The sequence below is a fragment of the Gossypium arboreum genome, chromosome 6, assembly GCF_025698485.1.
Source record: "Gossypium arboreum isolate Shixiya-1 chromosome 6, ASM2569848v2, whole genome shotgun sequence".
In the NCBI taxonomy this organism is placed as follows: Eukaryota; Viridiplantae; Streptophyta; class Magnoliopsida; order Malvales; family Malvaceae; genus Gossypium; species Gossypium arboreum.
This window is the reverse complement of record NC_069075.1, coordinates 62975589-62993290: the sequence shown is the minus strand read 5'-3', so window position 1 is coordinate 62993290 and position 17702 is coordinate 62975589. Positions and strand designations below refer to the sequence as shown.

Here is a 17702-nt window from a genome sequence, read left to right as displayed (position 1 = left end):
GGATTACTAACACATTAATCTAACTATTCAAATACGAACTACGTATTAACCCCTTACAATATTCGGCCAACCACACCTACAGATCATAGTAAGCTTATAAGAAATCAATAAGCAACTCATTAACAAATTTTTGTCAATGTTTACCACATAATCATAATCTCACTGCAAGCTGTCTTCCTAAACAACAGTCACTAAATCATTTATAACTGGAGCTACGAAACTTCAAATCAAGTGCCGTTAATTTTACCTGAAAATAGACTCATATATCTTCTATCCATAAAGTTTTCAGATTTTTTGGTTTAGCCAATCAATACCAGATTTTTCTTAAAGTTTCCCATGTTTCACTGTTTGACTAATCTGACCACTCTTCATTACGAATCAAATTTCTCATTGTACAGAATTCAAAATATGTTCTCGTTATTTCATTTGAACATAGACTCATTAAGCTTTAATTACATAATTTATTCAGCTTCTAACTCATCTCCCACAATTTATGGCGATTTTCCAAATTCACGTTCTTCTTCTTTGTCCCAAGCGATTTATTACCAAATCACTCTTTCACACATAACTTGCATGCATGTTTTTTTTTAAACATGTATATCACCAATCAATTATCACATATCTATGATTTTACTTAAGTATAATCTCCATTTCATCATTTTAAAGCACAACATATTAGCTGATTTTTCCCCTTAGCATCTAAGCACATGCATGCTCATTTGTTTGGCTCAACTTCACATATCTTCCATTTTTCATCAAAAGAACATGAAACAACAACCATTTCCTTCATTTTAATTCATGACCAAATGCTCACAACACAACCAAAAACCAAAATATGCTTCAAGAGTTAAGGTAGAATCAAGAAGAACTCATGAACATCAAGATAGAAGCAAACTACCATGAACTTACCTTCAATTTTCTTCCCCAAGTGACTGAACATTCAAGAGCTTTCTCCTCTCCTTTCTCTTCTCTAACTTTAGGCTATGATGAACAAAGATGGACAAAACTTTGTTCTTTTCACCCTTTTTTTTGTAATAAAATTTCATATTTCATCCATTTAATTCTTTAATACAAAAGACATGAAATTCCCATCATGGAACATTTACCTAACCCATTATCATGGAACATTTACCTAACCCATTATCATAAAACATTTACCTAACCCATTATCATGGAACATTTACCTAACCCATTATCAATTTGTATCAATTGGTACCATAAATTATGGATATCAAGTGCACATTTTGTCTACAACAACATGATGGCTGGCCACTTCATGTAAAATGGAGGTTTGTCATGCAAATCCTCCTATTTTGCACTCCTATTTATTGGGCCACTTCAATTTAGCCTATAGCATTTTCAAACATTTTCACATAGGTCCTATTTCATAATTTCACCCCCTTTTTCTTATGGAACAAAAATTAACTAAAATTGTTGGGTTCTATCTTAAGCTTGGGCTTTCTAGAGGCCCACTAACATAATTAAACCTATGCCAACATTCACAGAATTCCCGAAAATTGGGGCGTTACAACTCTACCCCCTTAAAGAAATTTCGGCCTCAAAATTTACCTAATCCAAATAGTTGAGGGTATTGTTGACGCATAGTCTCTTCTGATTCCCAAGTAGCTTCTTCCCTTCCATGATTACGCCACAGTACTTTTACCAACAGAACCAACTTCCTTCTTAGAACTTTAACCTCTCGATCTAAAATTTGTATGGGTTTTTCCTCAAAGGTCAAATTAGTCCTTACTTCAATCTCCTCCACTGGCACAACATGTGAGAGATCCGATCGATATCGTCTTAACATAGACACATGAAAGACATCATGGATTCTGTCTAACTCTGGTGGTAACTCTAACTGATATGCTACTGGCCCTACCTGCTTAAGAACCCGATAAGGCCCTATAAACTGCGGACTCAATTTGCCTTTCGTGCCAAATCTCAAGATCTTCTTCCAAGGTGAAACCTTTAAGAAAACCATATCCCCAACCGCGAACTCTATCTCTTTGCGCTTTAGATCCGCATACGACTTTTGTCTATCAGATGCCTCCTTTAATCGATCTCTTATCAACTTAACCTTACTTTCAGTATCTGCCACCAACTCCGGTCCAAGCACTTGTCGCTCTCCTAGTTCAGTCCAACAACTAGGTGTACGACACCTTCGTCCATATAGTGCTTCATACGGTGCCATTCGAATACTACTTTGTAATCATTATTGTATGCAAATTCTGCCAACGGCAAGTAATCCTCCCAACTACCTCGAAAATCAATCACGCATCCCCTCAACATGTCCTCCAGAAAATGAATAACCCTTTCCGATTGACCATCAGTCTGGGGATGGAAAGCCGTACTAAAATTCAATCGCGTCCCCAACGCCTCATGCAACTTTTGCCAAAACTGAGATGTAAATCTGGGATCCCGATCAGAAATAATTGAAACTGGGACTCCATGAAGCCGCACAATCTCCGCCACATACAACTTGGGTAACTTTTGAAGTGAAAAGTCAGTACGAACAGGTATGAAATGGGCCGATTTGGACAACCTATCCACAATCACCCACACCGAATCTTTCTTCGATGGTGTCAAGGGAACCCACTCACAAAGTGGTGTCAAGGGCAACCCACTCACAAAGTCCATGGTTAGCCTCTCCCACTTCCAAAATGGTATCTTCACTGGCTGTAACAGTCCAGAAGGTAATTGATGCTCAGCTTTCACTTGCTGGCATGTCAGACATTTCCCTACAAACTCCGTTACTTCTTGTTTAAGTCCAGGCCACCAGTACAATTCTCGCAAGTCGTGATACAACTTGTTCCCTCCAAGATGCATGGAACAAAGACCTCCATGAGCTTCCTTCAATATTGTCTGCCTCAAATCAGAGTCCTTCAGAACACAAATTCTTCCTCGGAAACACAGAACTCCTTCGCCATTTAACCCAAACTCAGAAGTTTCCCCTTCTTTAACTTGTTGAAAACGAGCAACCAAAGACTCATATTCCAACTGCTTTTCCTTAATCTGGTCCACCCAGGTTGGCCTTACTTGCAATTCAGCTAACAAACTGCCATCATCATACAGCCTCAAACGAGCAAACATTGCTCTCGGATCGAATCTGGTTCTACGACTTAAAGCATCGGCTACCACATTAGCCTTGCACAGGTGATACTCGATCGAACAGTCATAATCCTTAAGTAACTCAATCCATCTCCTTTGCCTAAGGTTCAGCTCCTTCTGAGTCAACAAATACTTAAGACTCTTGTGCCCTGTGTATATAATACACCTTTCTCCGTACAAGTAATGTCTCCAAATCTTAGGTGCAAATATCACTGCTACCAACTCTAAATCATGAGTCGGATAGTTCTCCTCATGAAGCTTAAGCTGTCGTGATGCATATGCAACCACCTTACCCTCTTGCATTAACACGCAGCCCAAACCCACGTGTGATGCATCACTGTAGACACTAAAATCCTTTCCAGACTCCGGCTGAATTAACACAGGTGCTTCAGTCAGAACTTTCTTCAACTTCTCAAAAGCTCCCTACTGCTTCTCAGTCCATACAAACGGTTCTCCTTTCCTTATGAGTTTTGTTAGGGGTGCTGCCATAACAGAAAAACCTTCCACAAACCTTCTGTAGTATCCTGCCAACCCTAGGAAACTTCAAATTTCTGACACCGTCCTAGGTGGCTTCCACTCCAAAATTGCTTCAATCTTTCAAGGGTCCACCTTAATCCCTTTGGCAGAGACCACATGTCCTAAGAAGGTTACCTCTCTCAACCAAAATTCATACTTGCTGAACTTCGCAAAGAGTTCCTTCTCCCTTAACACTCGCAGCACTATACGGAGATGCTCATCATGTTTCACTTCAGTTTTAGAATATACCAGGATATCATCTATGAAGACGACTACGAATCGATCCAAGAATGGTTGGAACACCCGATTCATCAGATCCATAAATGCTACAGGAGCGTTCGTCAGTCCAAATGGCATAACCAAAAACTCGTAATGACATACTGAGTCCTGAATACCGTCTTATGGATATCCGCCTCCTTGACCCTTAACTGATGATATCCAGATCGGAGGTCGATCTTAGAGAATACAGAAGCTCCTCTAAGCTGGTAGAACAGATCATCAATCCTTGGCAGTGGATACTTATTCTTAATCATCAGTTTGTTCAACTAGAGATAATCAATGCACATCCGCATCGTACCATCCTTCTTTTTCACGAATAGCACCGGTGCTCCCCATGGAGACACGCTTGGCCTAATGAAGCCCCTATCCAACAACTCTTGAATTTGAGCCTTTAACTCCACTAACTCCTTCGATGCCATCTTATAGGTGCGATGGACACGGGCGCCGCTCCAGGCAACAAATCTATTCCAAACTCAACTTCTCGGTTCGGATGCAATCCTGGAAGCTCCTTCGGTAATAATAATGTCCTCTTGCTCTTCCACTGTACTTTGTCGACTCTGCCTCACTTCTCTATGATTTCTACGAGCTGTGCTTTCAATTTTGCCGTCAAATACTGCGATGGCAAGGTGGTCTGCTCGTTAAGACAGGATTACTCAGCTCCAAAGCTGGTTCAATTTCTTTTCCAACTCTTTTTTTGGACAATCTCAGAGAAAATGGTCAAGTGAACCACATCCGAAACAAGCTCCACTCCTAGACCGTCATTCCCCATGATTAAATTTGTTACAATGTTTACATTTTGGGTTGGGATTATCGACATTACCCACACTGGTCACAGATGGAGATGAAAATCTCAGGTTAGAACATTGAGAGCTCCACTCTCTTCCAGAATATCCTGTAGAGGTGGTCACACGATCATAATACCTCTTGAATTTCTTAGAAACAGATGATTGTGACTTACTCATAGTCTTTTTTCTAGAAACCTAACCCTCTCTTTCAGCTTGTTTCTTTTCTTTACTCAGTTCCTCAGCTTTGTGTGCTTGGTCGGCTAGAGTCGCAAATTGATAAACCGTAATTTATACATATTTTTACCCCATGCTTAACACATTTTATGGATGATTTTTCCTTAGAATTGGTGAATTCGATTCTTCTAATGCTTTAATTTCATGTTTTATACTTAGGTAAGCATAGGAGAGTGAAAGGAACGAGAAACGGGCCAAAAACAGAGAAAATGGGCCAACGTACGAAATCATCACAGCCTGGACTTCCTCACATGGGTAGACCACACTGACGTGTCAATTTGGCAGAATCGAAGCACGACTCACATGGGTAGAACACACGCCCGTGCAATTCTAACTGGTTCAAGCATGGCCTGAAGTAATCACACACGGACGTGTCCCTGCTGAGCCCAAGTTGAGTCCAATTTGGAAAAGGCTAATTTGAGGGCTTTTAGGCATTCTAAAGCCTATAAATACACCCTAAAGGAAGAGGAAAAGGGGACACGGAGAAAAGGAGGCAGGGAACTACTCAAGGGAAGCCGATTGATCCATCTCAGAAGTCGGATTCACCATCAAAACTGAAGATGTCCCCTCAATTTCCCTTCAGGAGTTTTGGGTTTTCTTTATGTTTTGTATTTATTATTCTTCTGAGATGTTTTCCTTTTTAGTTATGAACTAAATCCCCTAAATACCTAAGGGGAATGAAACCTAAAATGAATCTTGTTATTATTTTCGGAATTGTATGATAAATATTTAACTTGTTCTTAATTATGTGTTCTCAATTCTTGTTTTGATATCCCAGAATACTGATCTAAGATAAGCTCTTATTCAAAGGAGGAATAGACCCTGCCTAAGAGTACATTTGTCATAATTAAGTGGAGTTGATTGCATGCCTAGAGATAGGGTGACAAGATTTTTCCGGATTAGGGTGAAACCTAATACGGGGATCCATAGATCGAGTTAATGCAACCCTAGGGTGTTAATTAGAGAAAAGTCTCAATTATTCAATCTAGGGATTAGACATTATTAGTCTTGAATAGGGATAATAACATAACTTAGAGATCTCTACAGAACAAGTTAAATGAATAAATCGTCCGATTCGAAGTCAGAATAACAAGTGAAGTCTAGTTGGATTCTTTCTTAGGTATTGTCTTAATTCAATCATTTTTCGAAAATTAATTCCCCAATTCTATTTTCTGTGAATTCTTAGTTTAGATAATTAGTTAGTTAAAACAAAACCCCCTTATTCTTAGGCTAGATAATGAAAAGACAGTCATTACTAGTACTTTTAGTTCCTTTGGGTTCGACAATCCGGTTTTGCTAAAACTATACTACTGTTCGATAGGTACACTTGCCTACATCGTGATAATAGTTAGTTTTAAGAACGATTCTTTATAATATTTAAAACCTGTCATCACGAAAATCGCGATCAAGTTTTTAGCGCCATTGTCGGGGAACTAAGATATTAGGAACACTCAATTTTTATTACTTTAGCCATTTACTTTTCTTGCAAGTTAATTTAATTTTATTATTATTATTATTTATTAATTTACTTTTTCTTTCTCTTGGCAGGTTTTTATAGTTTATGACTAGAAGAAACCCGTCAGGACCACTACGTTTTGACGAAGAAATCGATCGCACAGTTCGCAGAAACCAAGAGAAATAAGGCAAAGCTTAAGATACATAGAGAATGAGTAAGAGGACGATACTTCAACCCCAACCGTGGAGATGGCTGAAAACCAAGAAAATCCGCTACCTCCTGCGATTGCTGTTAATCAGAATCTTGATTCGCATACTATGTATGATTATGTTAAACCTACTTTAACAGGAACTGAGTCAAGTATAGTTAGACCTGCTATTGCTGCAAATAATTTTGAACTAAAACCTAACACAATTCAAATGATATAGCAATTTGTTCAGTTCGATGATTTGCAGGATGAGGATCCAAACACTCATTTGGCAAATTTCCTGGAATTTTGCGATACATTTAAAATTAATGGCGTTTCTGACGATGCCATTCATCTTCGGTTATTCCCTTTTTCATTGAGGAACAAAGCTAAACAGTGGTTGAACTCATTACCACGAGGGTCAATTACTACTTGGGAACAAATGACTGCAAATTTTTTTATTAAAATATTTTCCACTGACTAAAATAGCCAAATTATGTAATGATATCTCTTTGTTTGTGCAGATGGACTTAGAAACTCTTTACGATGCATGGGAGAGATACAAGGACCTTTTGAGAAGGTGCCCTCACCATGGGTTACTGCTTTGGCTACAGGTTCAAACGTTGCATAATGGTTTGAATCCTTCGACTCGGCAAATGATTGATGCAGCAGCTGGGGAAACCATCAACAACAAAACACGTGAAGAGGCTTACGAATTTATTGAAGATATGTCACTGAATAACTATCAGTGGCAAGTCATGAGGACTAAGCCAACTAAAACAGCAGGCATTTATAACGTCTATTTGGTTACTATGCTGTCAAACCAGGTAGAACTTCTAAATAAAAAGATTGATGTTTACTTGGTTCTACTCAGGTACATCCAGTAATGAGGTGCGAGACGAATGGAGGAGGAGCATGCACAGAGTATCAGCCCTTCAACCCTAGCATCGAGGAGGAACAAGTCCAATATATGGGTAACAATAACTCTAGATCCCAACATAACCCATATAGTAACATTTATAATGCAGGTTGGAGGAACCATCCCAATTTCTCGTGGGGCGGTCAAGGAAATCAAAGACCACAAGATCTTCCGGGTTTTCAACAACCACCCTATCAACAGGAAAAGAAACCGAACCTTGAAGAGATGCTGTCTAAATTTATCTCGATGTCAAAAACCTGTTTCTAGAACACCGAGACAGCATTTAAAAATCAACAAACCTCGATCCAAGGGCTCGAAACTCAGATAGGCCAGCTTTCCAAACTAATCTCCGAACGACTACAAGGTAGCTTGCCAAGTAATACTGAACCCAACCCCAGGGAACAACTCAACACGATTAATGTTCAAGATGAAGAAGGATTCATTGAGCCTGAGCCAAAACCGAAGCAAGAAACTGTGGTGAGCAGAGATCAAGGTGAGGTAGGTCATAATAAAAACAAATCAGTGAATGTCAAATATAAACCTCGTTTGCCATACCCCAACGCGACAAGGAAAGACCGCTCAGATGAACAAATTGGGAAATTCCTTAAACTCTTAAAAAAATTACATATTAACTTACCGTTTATTGAAGCTCTATTGCAAATTCCAAACGTAATGAAATTTTTAAAGGACCTTTTAGAAAATAAGAGGAAGTTGGACAAGGCGTCGCATGTGGAGCTAAATGCAGTTTGCTCAGCTATTCTACAGAATAAACTACCCAACAAACTAAAAGATCCATGGAGTTTTACGATTCCTTGCTTAATTGGTAGTTTAGATGTTAATTATGCATTAGCTGATTTAGGGACTAGTATTAACGTCATACCCTACAAAATGTTCAAACAATTAGGTCTTGGGAAACCCAAACAGACTAGGATGAGCATTCAATTAGCAGATGAAACTATAAGATTTCCTAGGGGTATTATTGAAGATGTGCTAGTTAAAATCGATAAATTTATATTTCTCACTGAGTTCATTGTTCTAGACATAGAGGAGGATAGCAACACTCCTTTGATTTTAGGATGGCCCTTTTTAGCAACTGCTAAAATAATTATTGATGTCGGCATAGGTGTAACACCCCGTACCCGAGACCGTTGCCGGAGTCAAACACAAGGTGTTAACGGGCTTAATTCATTACTTAAACAGCTCATATAATCCATTTTAAAATTTTCTAGACAAGCTGGCTAATTGCATCACAGTCGCTTTAAAAATCATATCTCGAGTTCTGTAACTCAAAATCCAATTCTGTAAATTTTTCCTGAAACTAGACTCATATATTTATCTAATAAAAATTTTTGTAGAATTTTTGGTTGGGCCAATTAGTACAGTTTATTAGTTAAAGTCTCCCCTGTATCAGGGTTCGACTACTCTGACCTCTATGCATTATGAATTAGATATCTCCATATACAGGGCTTCAATGCCTATGCCGTTTGTCTCTAATAAAACTAGACTTAATAATGAATCTGTATATATAAGGCATGACTTCTAATTATTTTTTTAAAATTTATGGTGAATTTCAAAAGTCATAACAGGGGATCCAGAAATCTCTCTGGCCCTGTTTCACAAAAATTTAAACATCTCATGAAATATAGCTCATATACCTGTTTTGCTTCTTCCATATGAAAATAGACTCAACAAGCTTCGATTCCATAATTATTCATTATTTAATTCCATTTCTACTATTTTTAGTTATTTTTCAAATTCACATCACTGCTGCTGTCTGAATCTATTTAATGGTAAAAAAAAAATTTACCTATTTCATGATTTCCATGGATTAGCTAGTAATTTGACATACATAACACCAAATACAATCATGATTAGCCATTCCAATGGCTAGTCATTACCAAGAATTTCCATGCTACTCAATAACCATATCATAAGTGTAACACCAAAAATGATCAGCCATGACATATGGCATAATAATCAAGTAGATTTAGACTATTACTCAATCAAACCGAATTATCAAGGCCAAACTTACTGAACCTTATAACTAAGCACCCATGAGGCCAAATCCAAGCTTAGCATTTAAGCCATATTCGCATGGCTAAATGTTTACATATTAAAGTTCAAACAAAACATAATAGGCTATACATGCCGAAATGTTCTCTTAGACCAACTAAGAAGAGGTACCAAAAAGTTGCAAGCTGGTGTGATGACTTCGACGATGGTCCCGAGAACACAAAATGGGTCAAAGAAACCTAAATAAGTAACAAACAAACACACCAAATGAGTATATAACTCAGTAAGTCATAAGCCTTACATACCGTCCATTTATAAAAGATCATAAGAGAAGCAAATAATGCAAAATCGCCACTCCAACCATACCGAACTATGCTATAATTTCTTAGAATTTCGATTCAATCTCATGCCAAGTCCTACAATCAAATCAAATACCAAAACAACCCCATTGATTTAGACCCGATTCCTCAAAGCATGGAATCATGATGCACTAGATAAATTTATACCCACTCAGCACATGTCTCAAGTTCGATATTTTAGTTACTAGTTCTACCACTTCATTCTTTCATGCACACTTTATATTATCAACCGTATTTGCACACGTAGTGCTCGTCACACTCGTACACATAGTGCCATAGTAACCCGCACACTCAGTGCATTGGATTTTCTCTCATGCTTCAACATCCAAATCGACACATATAGTGCCACTTAATTCCGCACACATAGTGCCGTATGTTAACTCATTATGATGAGGCAATTTACTTAATTCAAATAGCACATATGGTCACATTAATAAATAGGAAAATCACTCCAAAAGAATAGTCATCAAAAGGAATTCTTTTATGATTCACTAGTATTATTTATATACAAACTAATCAACCTTACAAAAATGCTTAAGGACTTACCTTGTGTTGGGTAAAACGGTTCCAACTCGGCTACTCGATGTTCTTTGCTTTGCCCTTGCTTGATTCCCCTCCTTTAACTTCTTGAGCTTAATCGAATAAGTTAAACTAGTTTAACCGTCTTGCTAAATATTTATATCAAAATATTAATGATTTCATATCATAAGAAACACACGGTAAATTTTTATCTTTCTACCTTATGCTTTTGAGCCATTCGGCTAATAACCATATAATATCACCTTACTATCAATAATCCAATTACACATACATATATACATATTTGTATATTAGGCAACCCCCCTTACTAATTACTCATTTTAGTCGATTTTATACAATCAAAGGTAATATCAAAAATAGGCATACTTATATAGCCGAATGTGCAAAAATTAGATTTAACATCACCTATACACTTAATTAGATGGCGGAATACATATACTATCAATTATAATATCATTTTTATTCTTTTAAACACATAGTTTCCTTTCATGAACACTTGACCAAATTTTTCCTAATCTAGCATAGCTTCACATCTATTTGTAACATCATATAAATCCACATATAACTACATTTCTACCTAAATTTTCTTTCACCTTTCTACTATTTCCATTCACAACATCAAAAGCACCATACTCTTAGCATTTACCTCTCCCTAACTGTATGCCATTTAATTACCTATTTAGGTAGAAAATTAACATATGGGATATAATAAGACATTGGCTACTAACTAGATTTTCACAAAAACTTTAACAAAACTAACATGAATCCTACCTTAATCAACCCCTTAGGATGGCCGAATGTCTTAAAACATTTCTTCCTTCTTTCTCCTAGCTCAAGGCACTTGAAAAAGAAAGAAGATGAAGACTTTCTCTTGCTTTCTTATTTTATTCATCTTTCCTTTCTTTAATTTATTTTAACCATTTACTAATAAAAGCATTACATTAAAAATTCAACCTCGTGGAAGAACCATCCTTGCTTGGCCGGCCACTACTTGAGTTTTGGGCAATTTGACATGCAAACCCAAGTTTTCTCACCTTGTTTTTATTTGATCCTTACAATTTACCTATCATCTTTTCTAAGTTTCTCAACTAAGTCCTTTCAAGAAAATTCACATTCCTAAGAATAAATTAAAACATTAATTTTTCATACAAACACTATTACACATCAAATATATGCAATAAAAATTAAAGTAAATATTTATGACTCGATTTTGTGGTCCCGAAACCACATTCCGACTAGGGTCAAATTAGGTCTGTCACAATAGGTGAGCTCACACTCCGTGTGGGAGACGAAACAATCACCATTCAAGCTCGCAATTCTGGCAACACATCAGAAATTAAAGGTGATCATGTAAACCATTCTACTAAAATTGACAATATGGTGCAACCTACTTTACAAGAAATGAGTCTGAAGGAAGTACATGAGCCATTCTCAAGCAGTAGCAGAGGACCTATTCATGAAGATCGAAGGCTACAAATTGAGGAGCTAGATGAATGGCGGATGCATAAACCGAGAACACATAATAAACCAAAACTACGCCACAACGAGCTCAATACCTTCCAAAATCAACTTAAGGTCGGAGATAAAGTATTATTAGATGCCACAGATCCTCACATTGTCACTACCAAACCAAATGAAGAAATCCCTCTTACGGTACTTAGCATTTTCACATTTAGTACAGTTGAGGTAAGTCATCCCAAGTTCGGCTCTTTTAAGGTAAACAACACCCATCTAAAACCTTATTTTGATGAGAATGATAGTAGGAATGAGGAGTATAAACTCCTCCAACCACCATAACCACTAAATGGAGAGGTAAGTCGAGCTTAGACTATAAATAAGCGCTTCTCGAGAGGCAACCCGAGCACTAACTGTATTAACTTCTTTCAATTTTAGTGTTTAACACCTAACTTACTAACGGAGCTTTTGAATACAGGTTTACCACACAGACATGGCCAAGCACACGGGCATGCTTATGACCGTGTCAAAACAGGGAAAATATTTCCCCAACACGGGCTACGACAAATCTCCAAGGTCGTGCGACATGGCCATGGGCGAACCTGCCAAAATAGCACCGGGTGCGACACGCCCGTGCCTTCAACCCATGGCTGAACCCGTCATATTAACACGGGCGTGCGACACGCTCGTGCCAAGCAACTGTGGGCAAACATGTTAAATTAACACGAACGTGGGTCTACATACATGGGCATGGGAGAAGCGAACGAAGCCAGACACGGCTGTGTGCACCCACATGCCCAAGGGACATGGGCGTGGACAAAATGTCAGACGTGCCCAAATATAAAATTCGTAAGTCACACTGGCAAAAATTGGGGAACACGGGCGTGTTCCCTTGCCGTGTGCCCCAAAATCTATAAATAGGCTACACTATTCATTGTCTTCTTCATCCAAAAACCCTAACCCTAATCGTTGTAAATCCACACACCCTCCCTACCATGCCCGTGCGCCGCTTCCCACTCCATTTTTGACGCTCAATCTCTCTCCCTTAGCGTTTGTTTACTCCCTTCAGTTCTATTTTACTTATTTCTAATGCTTATTATCAAAATAGTTTTCACTTTTCTTGTACTATTTTCATTTTTTCTCATTATTCTATCATTTTATTTGCATTCATAGGTTACTTAGTATACATTGCATGTTGAACTGTGTTATTAAGAAAGCCTCATTCTCTTGTCATACCCATGCCATTACTATGCTCATTCTCATGCTATTACCATGCCAATGTCACGAAATTAGGCTATCAAATTGATTATATTGGTTGAGTTTGCTTAGTATTAGTAGTTTTGGTTGAAATCGTTAGTTCAAATTCATGGTTTTTTCCTTTTCAAATTCGTTTACCTACTATCATTATTATTTATATTACAGGTATACAATGTCGTCTTCATGAGGAAAGAAGTCCGTTGTCCCTGTTTCAAAGAAAAAGAAGGGAACGACATCTTCCTCGGGTCCTACCGCAAAAATTTTCTACCCTTTCCTGCAATTCCCCATCGGGCCCCAAGAAGAACTTTTCCAAATACTTCTGGCCAACCTCTAATTATGGGCCGCTGCATCGACTGGGCTGCAGTAGAATAAGTTCAGTTGGCTGATACAATTCAGGCCCTCCTAACCACCGATCCTTGGGAGATTTTCTTTGGGATCATCAAGCCAATATATCTCAAGCTCACAATGGAACTATGCTCAACATTTCATCTTTAGACCGTAATGACGAACTACGATGATCCCGGCACGGTGCAATTTCGCCTAGGCAGATTACTCCACCAGCTCAGCATCCCAAAATTTGGTACTGCACTAGGCTTATATACGGAAGAGTTCAAGGAGGAGAATGACTTAGATACTCTCAACTGCCATATCCATCGTTCTCCTTCATGGTGCTGGGATGCACTAGTACTAGGTTCAGCCACCTATAATCCTAGCCGCTCCAAGGCATCGGCTCTCCCTCCATCTCTAAGGTACCTACACACCATTTTGGCTCACACATTAATAGGAAGGCGAGAGAGCATTGGCATCGTCAACACTCACAATGCCTACTTTCTATGGTGTATGTCGTACGGGCACGTTATTGACCTTGCCTATTTCATTGCCCTCGCCATTCAACACCAGACAGAGCCGTATAGGAAGGCGGTTATATCCATTGGCCCCTACGTTACTCGGTTGGCTTGACACTTCGGGCTCCTCAACACCACGGCCCAGGAATCATCCTTGACCCTCATTGGCCAGATGTCTCCACAAAGCATCTCAAGTATGCTAAGCATGAGGATGATCGAAAAGTACCGAGGAACCTACCATCCTCAATATCGTCTCGCCCAATCTACTGAGGAGAAGGCCCCCAAGGACATTACTGATGATGTCCCTCCATAGCACGAGGACCCATCGTCTCAGCCACCACCACCCTCTCATCTAGTTCATGCGACAGCTTCATACGCTGACATTTCTGAGCACCTCACTCGATTCGAGCAGCAGTGTTTTCAATGATTTGACAACATTGATGCTACTCTAAAGCAGATCTGTTAGCACCTCCACATCTCATCACAGCCCCCACCTCGCGAACCATCTAGTGATGAAGATGTTTAAAAACTTTCATTTATTATTTTATGTTTTTACTTTTATATTATTTTAAGACTACTTTTTATTTTTTCATTCATCTTATTTTTATTAGGATTTATAATTTTTATTTAACAATTTTGAATTTCGGCTATTTCCTACCGAGTAATCATTCTTGCTTATATATTTTCTAAAAGAGTTCCTGATGCTATCACAGTTATAAAAAGCTCCAAAGCTCACTATTACTCAGGGACTCGAAACTCCATTGGGAAAAGTTCTCCACGACTACCATGTCCTACTCGACAATGACCATAACCAACTTCAGATATAATATTCTTTTGGCGAAGGACTTATGGACTAATGAACCTTTACCACTATCAGAGTATCCTCCTCCATCCTAACGGCAATTATTCTTTGAAACTCCAGTTCAGGGAAATTCATTCATCATTCAGGAAGTCTCACTTTTCTCCCTATCTTATGAACTTACACTTACATTTGTCAAAATATCTATCTTTGTACATTGAGGACAATGTACATCTTAAGTGTGGGGGTATTCATTTTATTATCAGAAAAATCCCTAAATAACTGCATTATTCTCTTGAAAAGCTCTCATATCATACTGAGGAAAAATTTTGATTGATTTATGATTTTGATTGATATATCTTGAATTGTAACATAGACATTTATGCATTGATTGTTTAAACTTAACACATTAGGGAATCAAGCATGATAAGTTGATTTTTAAGAATTTAAAATTTTAGGTTGTTTTCCCAAAGTTTAGGTATTACTTTGAGTTGGAATTCAAAAGTTTTAAACATCAAAAAGTCATAATTTTTGTGAGATATTGAGCCTTCAAGAGCATCTATTAATTCTTTCATGTGCACTTTCATTATGAGTTTATCAGTATTGAACTGTTATTCTAGAACTTGCTTGATTATGCATGTTAAGACCACACTATTTGATTTGATATGTCAAAATGAGAAAAGCACTTAGGATTAACCCACTCATGTCATGAAAATCCTACATCCATGATTAACCCTTGTATTACCCTTAATATTAACCCTTAACCCGTTATTGTTGAAATCCCCTAAATTAAATTTGATCCCTATTTTTGTCGAGATTTGAATTGAAATAGTTGCTCAGCTATGTCTTGTTCTTAAAAGTTAAACTATGTTATTTTACTTGTTCTTAAAATAAATGTGTATACACATTAGTAGTAATCTTTTGTTTTTGAGCTTAAGTATTTAAATTCCATATTTTGAGAAGAAGCTCTGTTGTACGCAAGTGATGATTAAATCTTTTTCTAGTTAAGTGATTTTTTAATTCAATCTCGATTCTAACCGTTTCTTTCAGCTTGTGACCACACCCTCTAACTAAAGCCACGTTACAACCCTCTAAAGAACTTTTGATTGATGTCTCATCTCAATTTATAGTGGTGGAGATTTGATTTTCATGTAAGCTTATGGTAATAACTTTTCATATTGACTGATGAGTGCTACTTTCATTGTCCTTAAACACTTTGAGTGATTTGAGTGAATCTTTAGTGAGGATGTTAAACTCCGTGAGATTTTGAATCGAGGTAACCACTTAGATAAAGAGAGATGCCTACGTTTTGCATGATTAGATACTTGAATTGGAATGTTTGAAGCTCTAATGTTTTTTTAGTTGAATTCTCAATGTATGATTACCTGTGGATTATTTTGAGATATTTTTGATAGAGATTATAACTTGAGAAGGATTTATTTTGATTATGAGTTGAGGATTTTGCTTGAGGACAAGCAAATGCTTAAGTGTGGGGGTATTTGATAAACCGTAGTTTATACATATTTTTACCCCATGCTTAACACTTTTTATGGATGATTTTTCCTTAGAATTGGTGAATTCGATGCTCCTAATGCTTTAATTTCATGTTTTATACTTAGTGAGCATAAGAGAGCGAAAGGAACGAGAAACAGGCCAAAAATAGAGAAAATGGCGTAATGACATCTCTTCTTTTGTGCAAATGGATTTAGAAATACTCTACGATGCATGAGAGAGATACAAAGACCTTTTGAGCAGGTGCCCTCACCATGGGTTACCGCTTTGGCTATAGGTTCAAACGTTGCATAATGGCCTGAATCCTTTGACTCGAAAAATGATTGATGTAGCCGTTGGAGGAACTATCAATAATAAGACACCTGAGGCGACTTACGAATTTATTGAGGAGATGTCACTAAATAACTATCAGTGGCAAGTTATGAGAACAAAGTCGACGAAAGCAGCCCGTGTTTTCAACCTCGACGTGGTTACTATGCTATCTAACCAAGTAGAACTCTTAAATAAAAAGATTGAAAATTTATGTGATTCTACTCAGGTACATCCAATCATGAGGTGCGATTCGAATGGAGGAAGAGCATGCACAGAATATCAACCTTTCAACCCTAGCATCGAGGAGGACCAAGTCCAATATATGGGTAACAATAACTTTAGGCCCCAAAATAACCCATATAGTAACACTTATAATGCCACAACATCCTTCGGGTTTTCAACAATCACCTTACCAGCAAGAAAAGAAGCTAAACCTTGATGAGATGTTAACAAAATTTATCTCGGTGTCAGAAACTTGTTTCCAGAATACCGAGACAGTTCTTAAGAATCAACAAGCATCAATCCAAGGGCTAGAAACTCAGATAGGCCAACTCGCCAAACTGATTTCTGAACGACCATAAGGTAGTTTGCCAAGTAACACTGAATCTAACCCAAGGGAGCAAATCAATGCAATTACCATTCAAGATGGGGAAGGGTTAGGTGCACCTGAACCAGAATTGAAGCAAGAAACTGTAGTAAGTAAAGGTAAGGGTGAGGTGGACCACAATGACCAAAAATCGATAAGTAAAGAATACAAACCTCGTGTGCCGTACCCAAACGCAACAAGTAAAGACCGCACAGAAGAACAATTCTGTAAATTCCTAAAATTATTAAAAAGTTACATAGTAATTTACCGTTTATTAAAACTCTTTTGTAGATGCCAAACGCATTCAAAATCTTAAAGGAGCTTTTAACAAATAAACGAAAGTTGGATGAGGCGTCGCATGTGGAATTGAATGCAGTTTGCTCAGCCATATTACAGAATAAGCTACCCAATAAATTGAAAGATCCATGGAGTTTTACGATTCCTTATTTAATTGGTAGTTTAGATGTTCGTAATGCATTGGCTGACTTAGGGGAAAGCATTAATGTTATGGCTTATAAAATGTTTAAACAACTAGGTCTT

The 17702-nt window shown here is 37.8% G+C and overlaps 2 non-coding genes across 2 annotated transcripts; both read right to left on the bottom strand.

The window, feature by feature from the left end:
* Window positions 1-7056: 7056 nt before the first annotated feature.
* Window positions 7057-7163, bottom strand: LOC128295055 (small nucleolar RNA R71). Its single transcript, XR_008285362.1, has one exon. It is a non-coding gene; the product is annotated as a small nucleolar RNA R71 (small nucleolar RNA).
* A 9256-nt stretch (window positions 7164-16419) lies between these two features.
* LOC128294422 (small nucleolar RNA R71) lies at window positions 16420-16525 on the bottom strand. Its single transcript, XR_008284733.1, has one exon. It is a non-coding gene; the product is annotated as a small nucleolar RNA R71 (small nucleolar RNA).
* Window positions 16526-17702: the final 1177 nt, after the last annotated feature.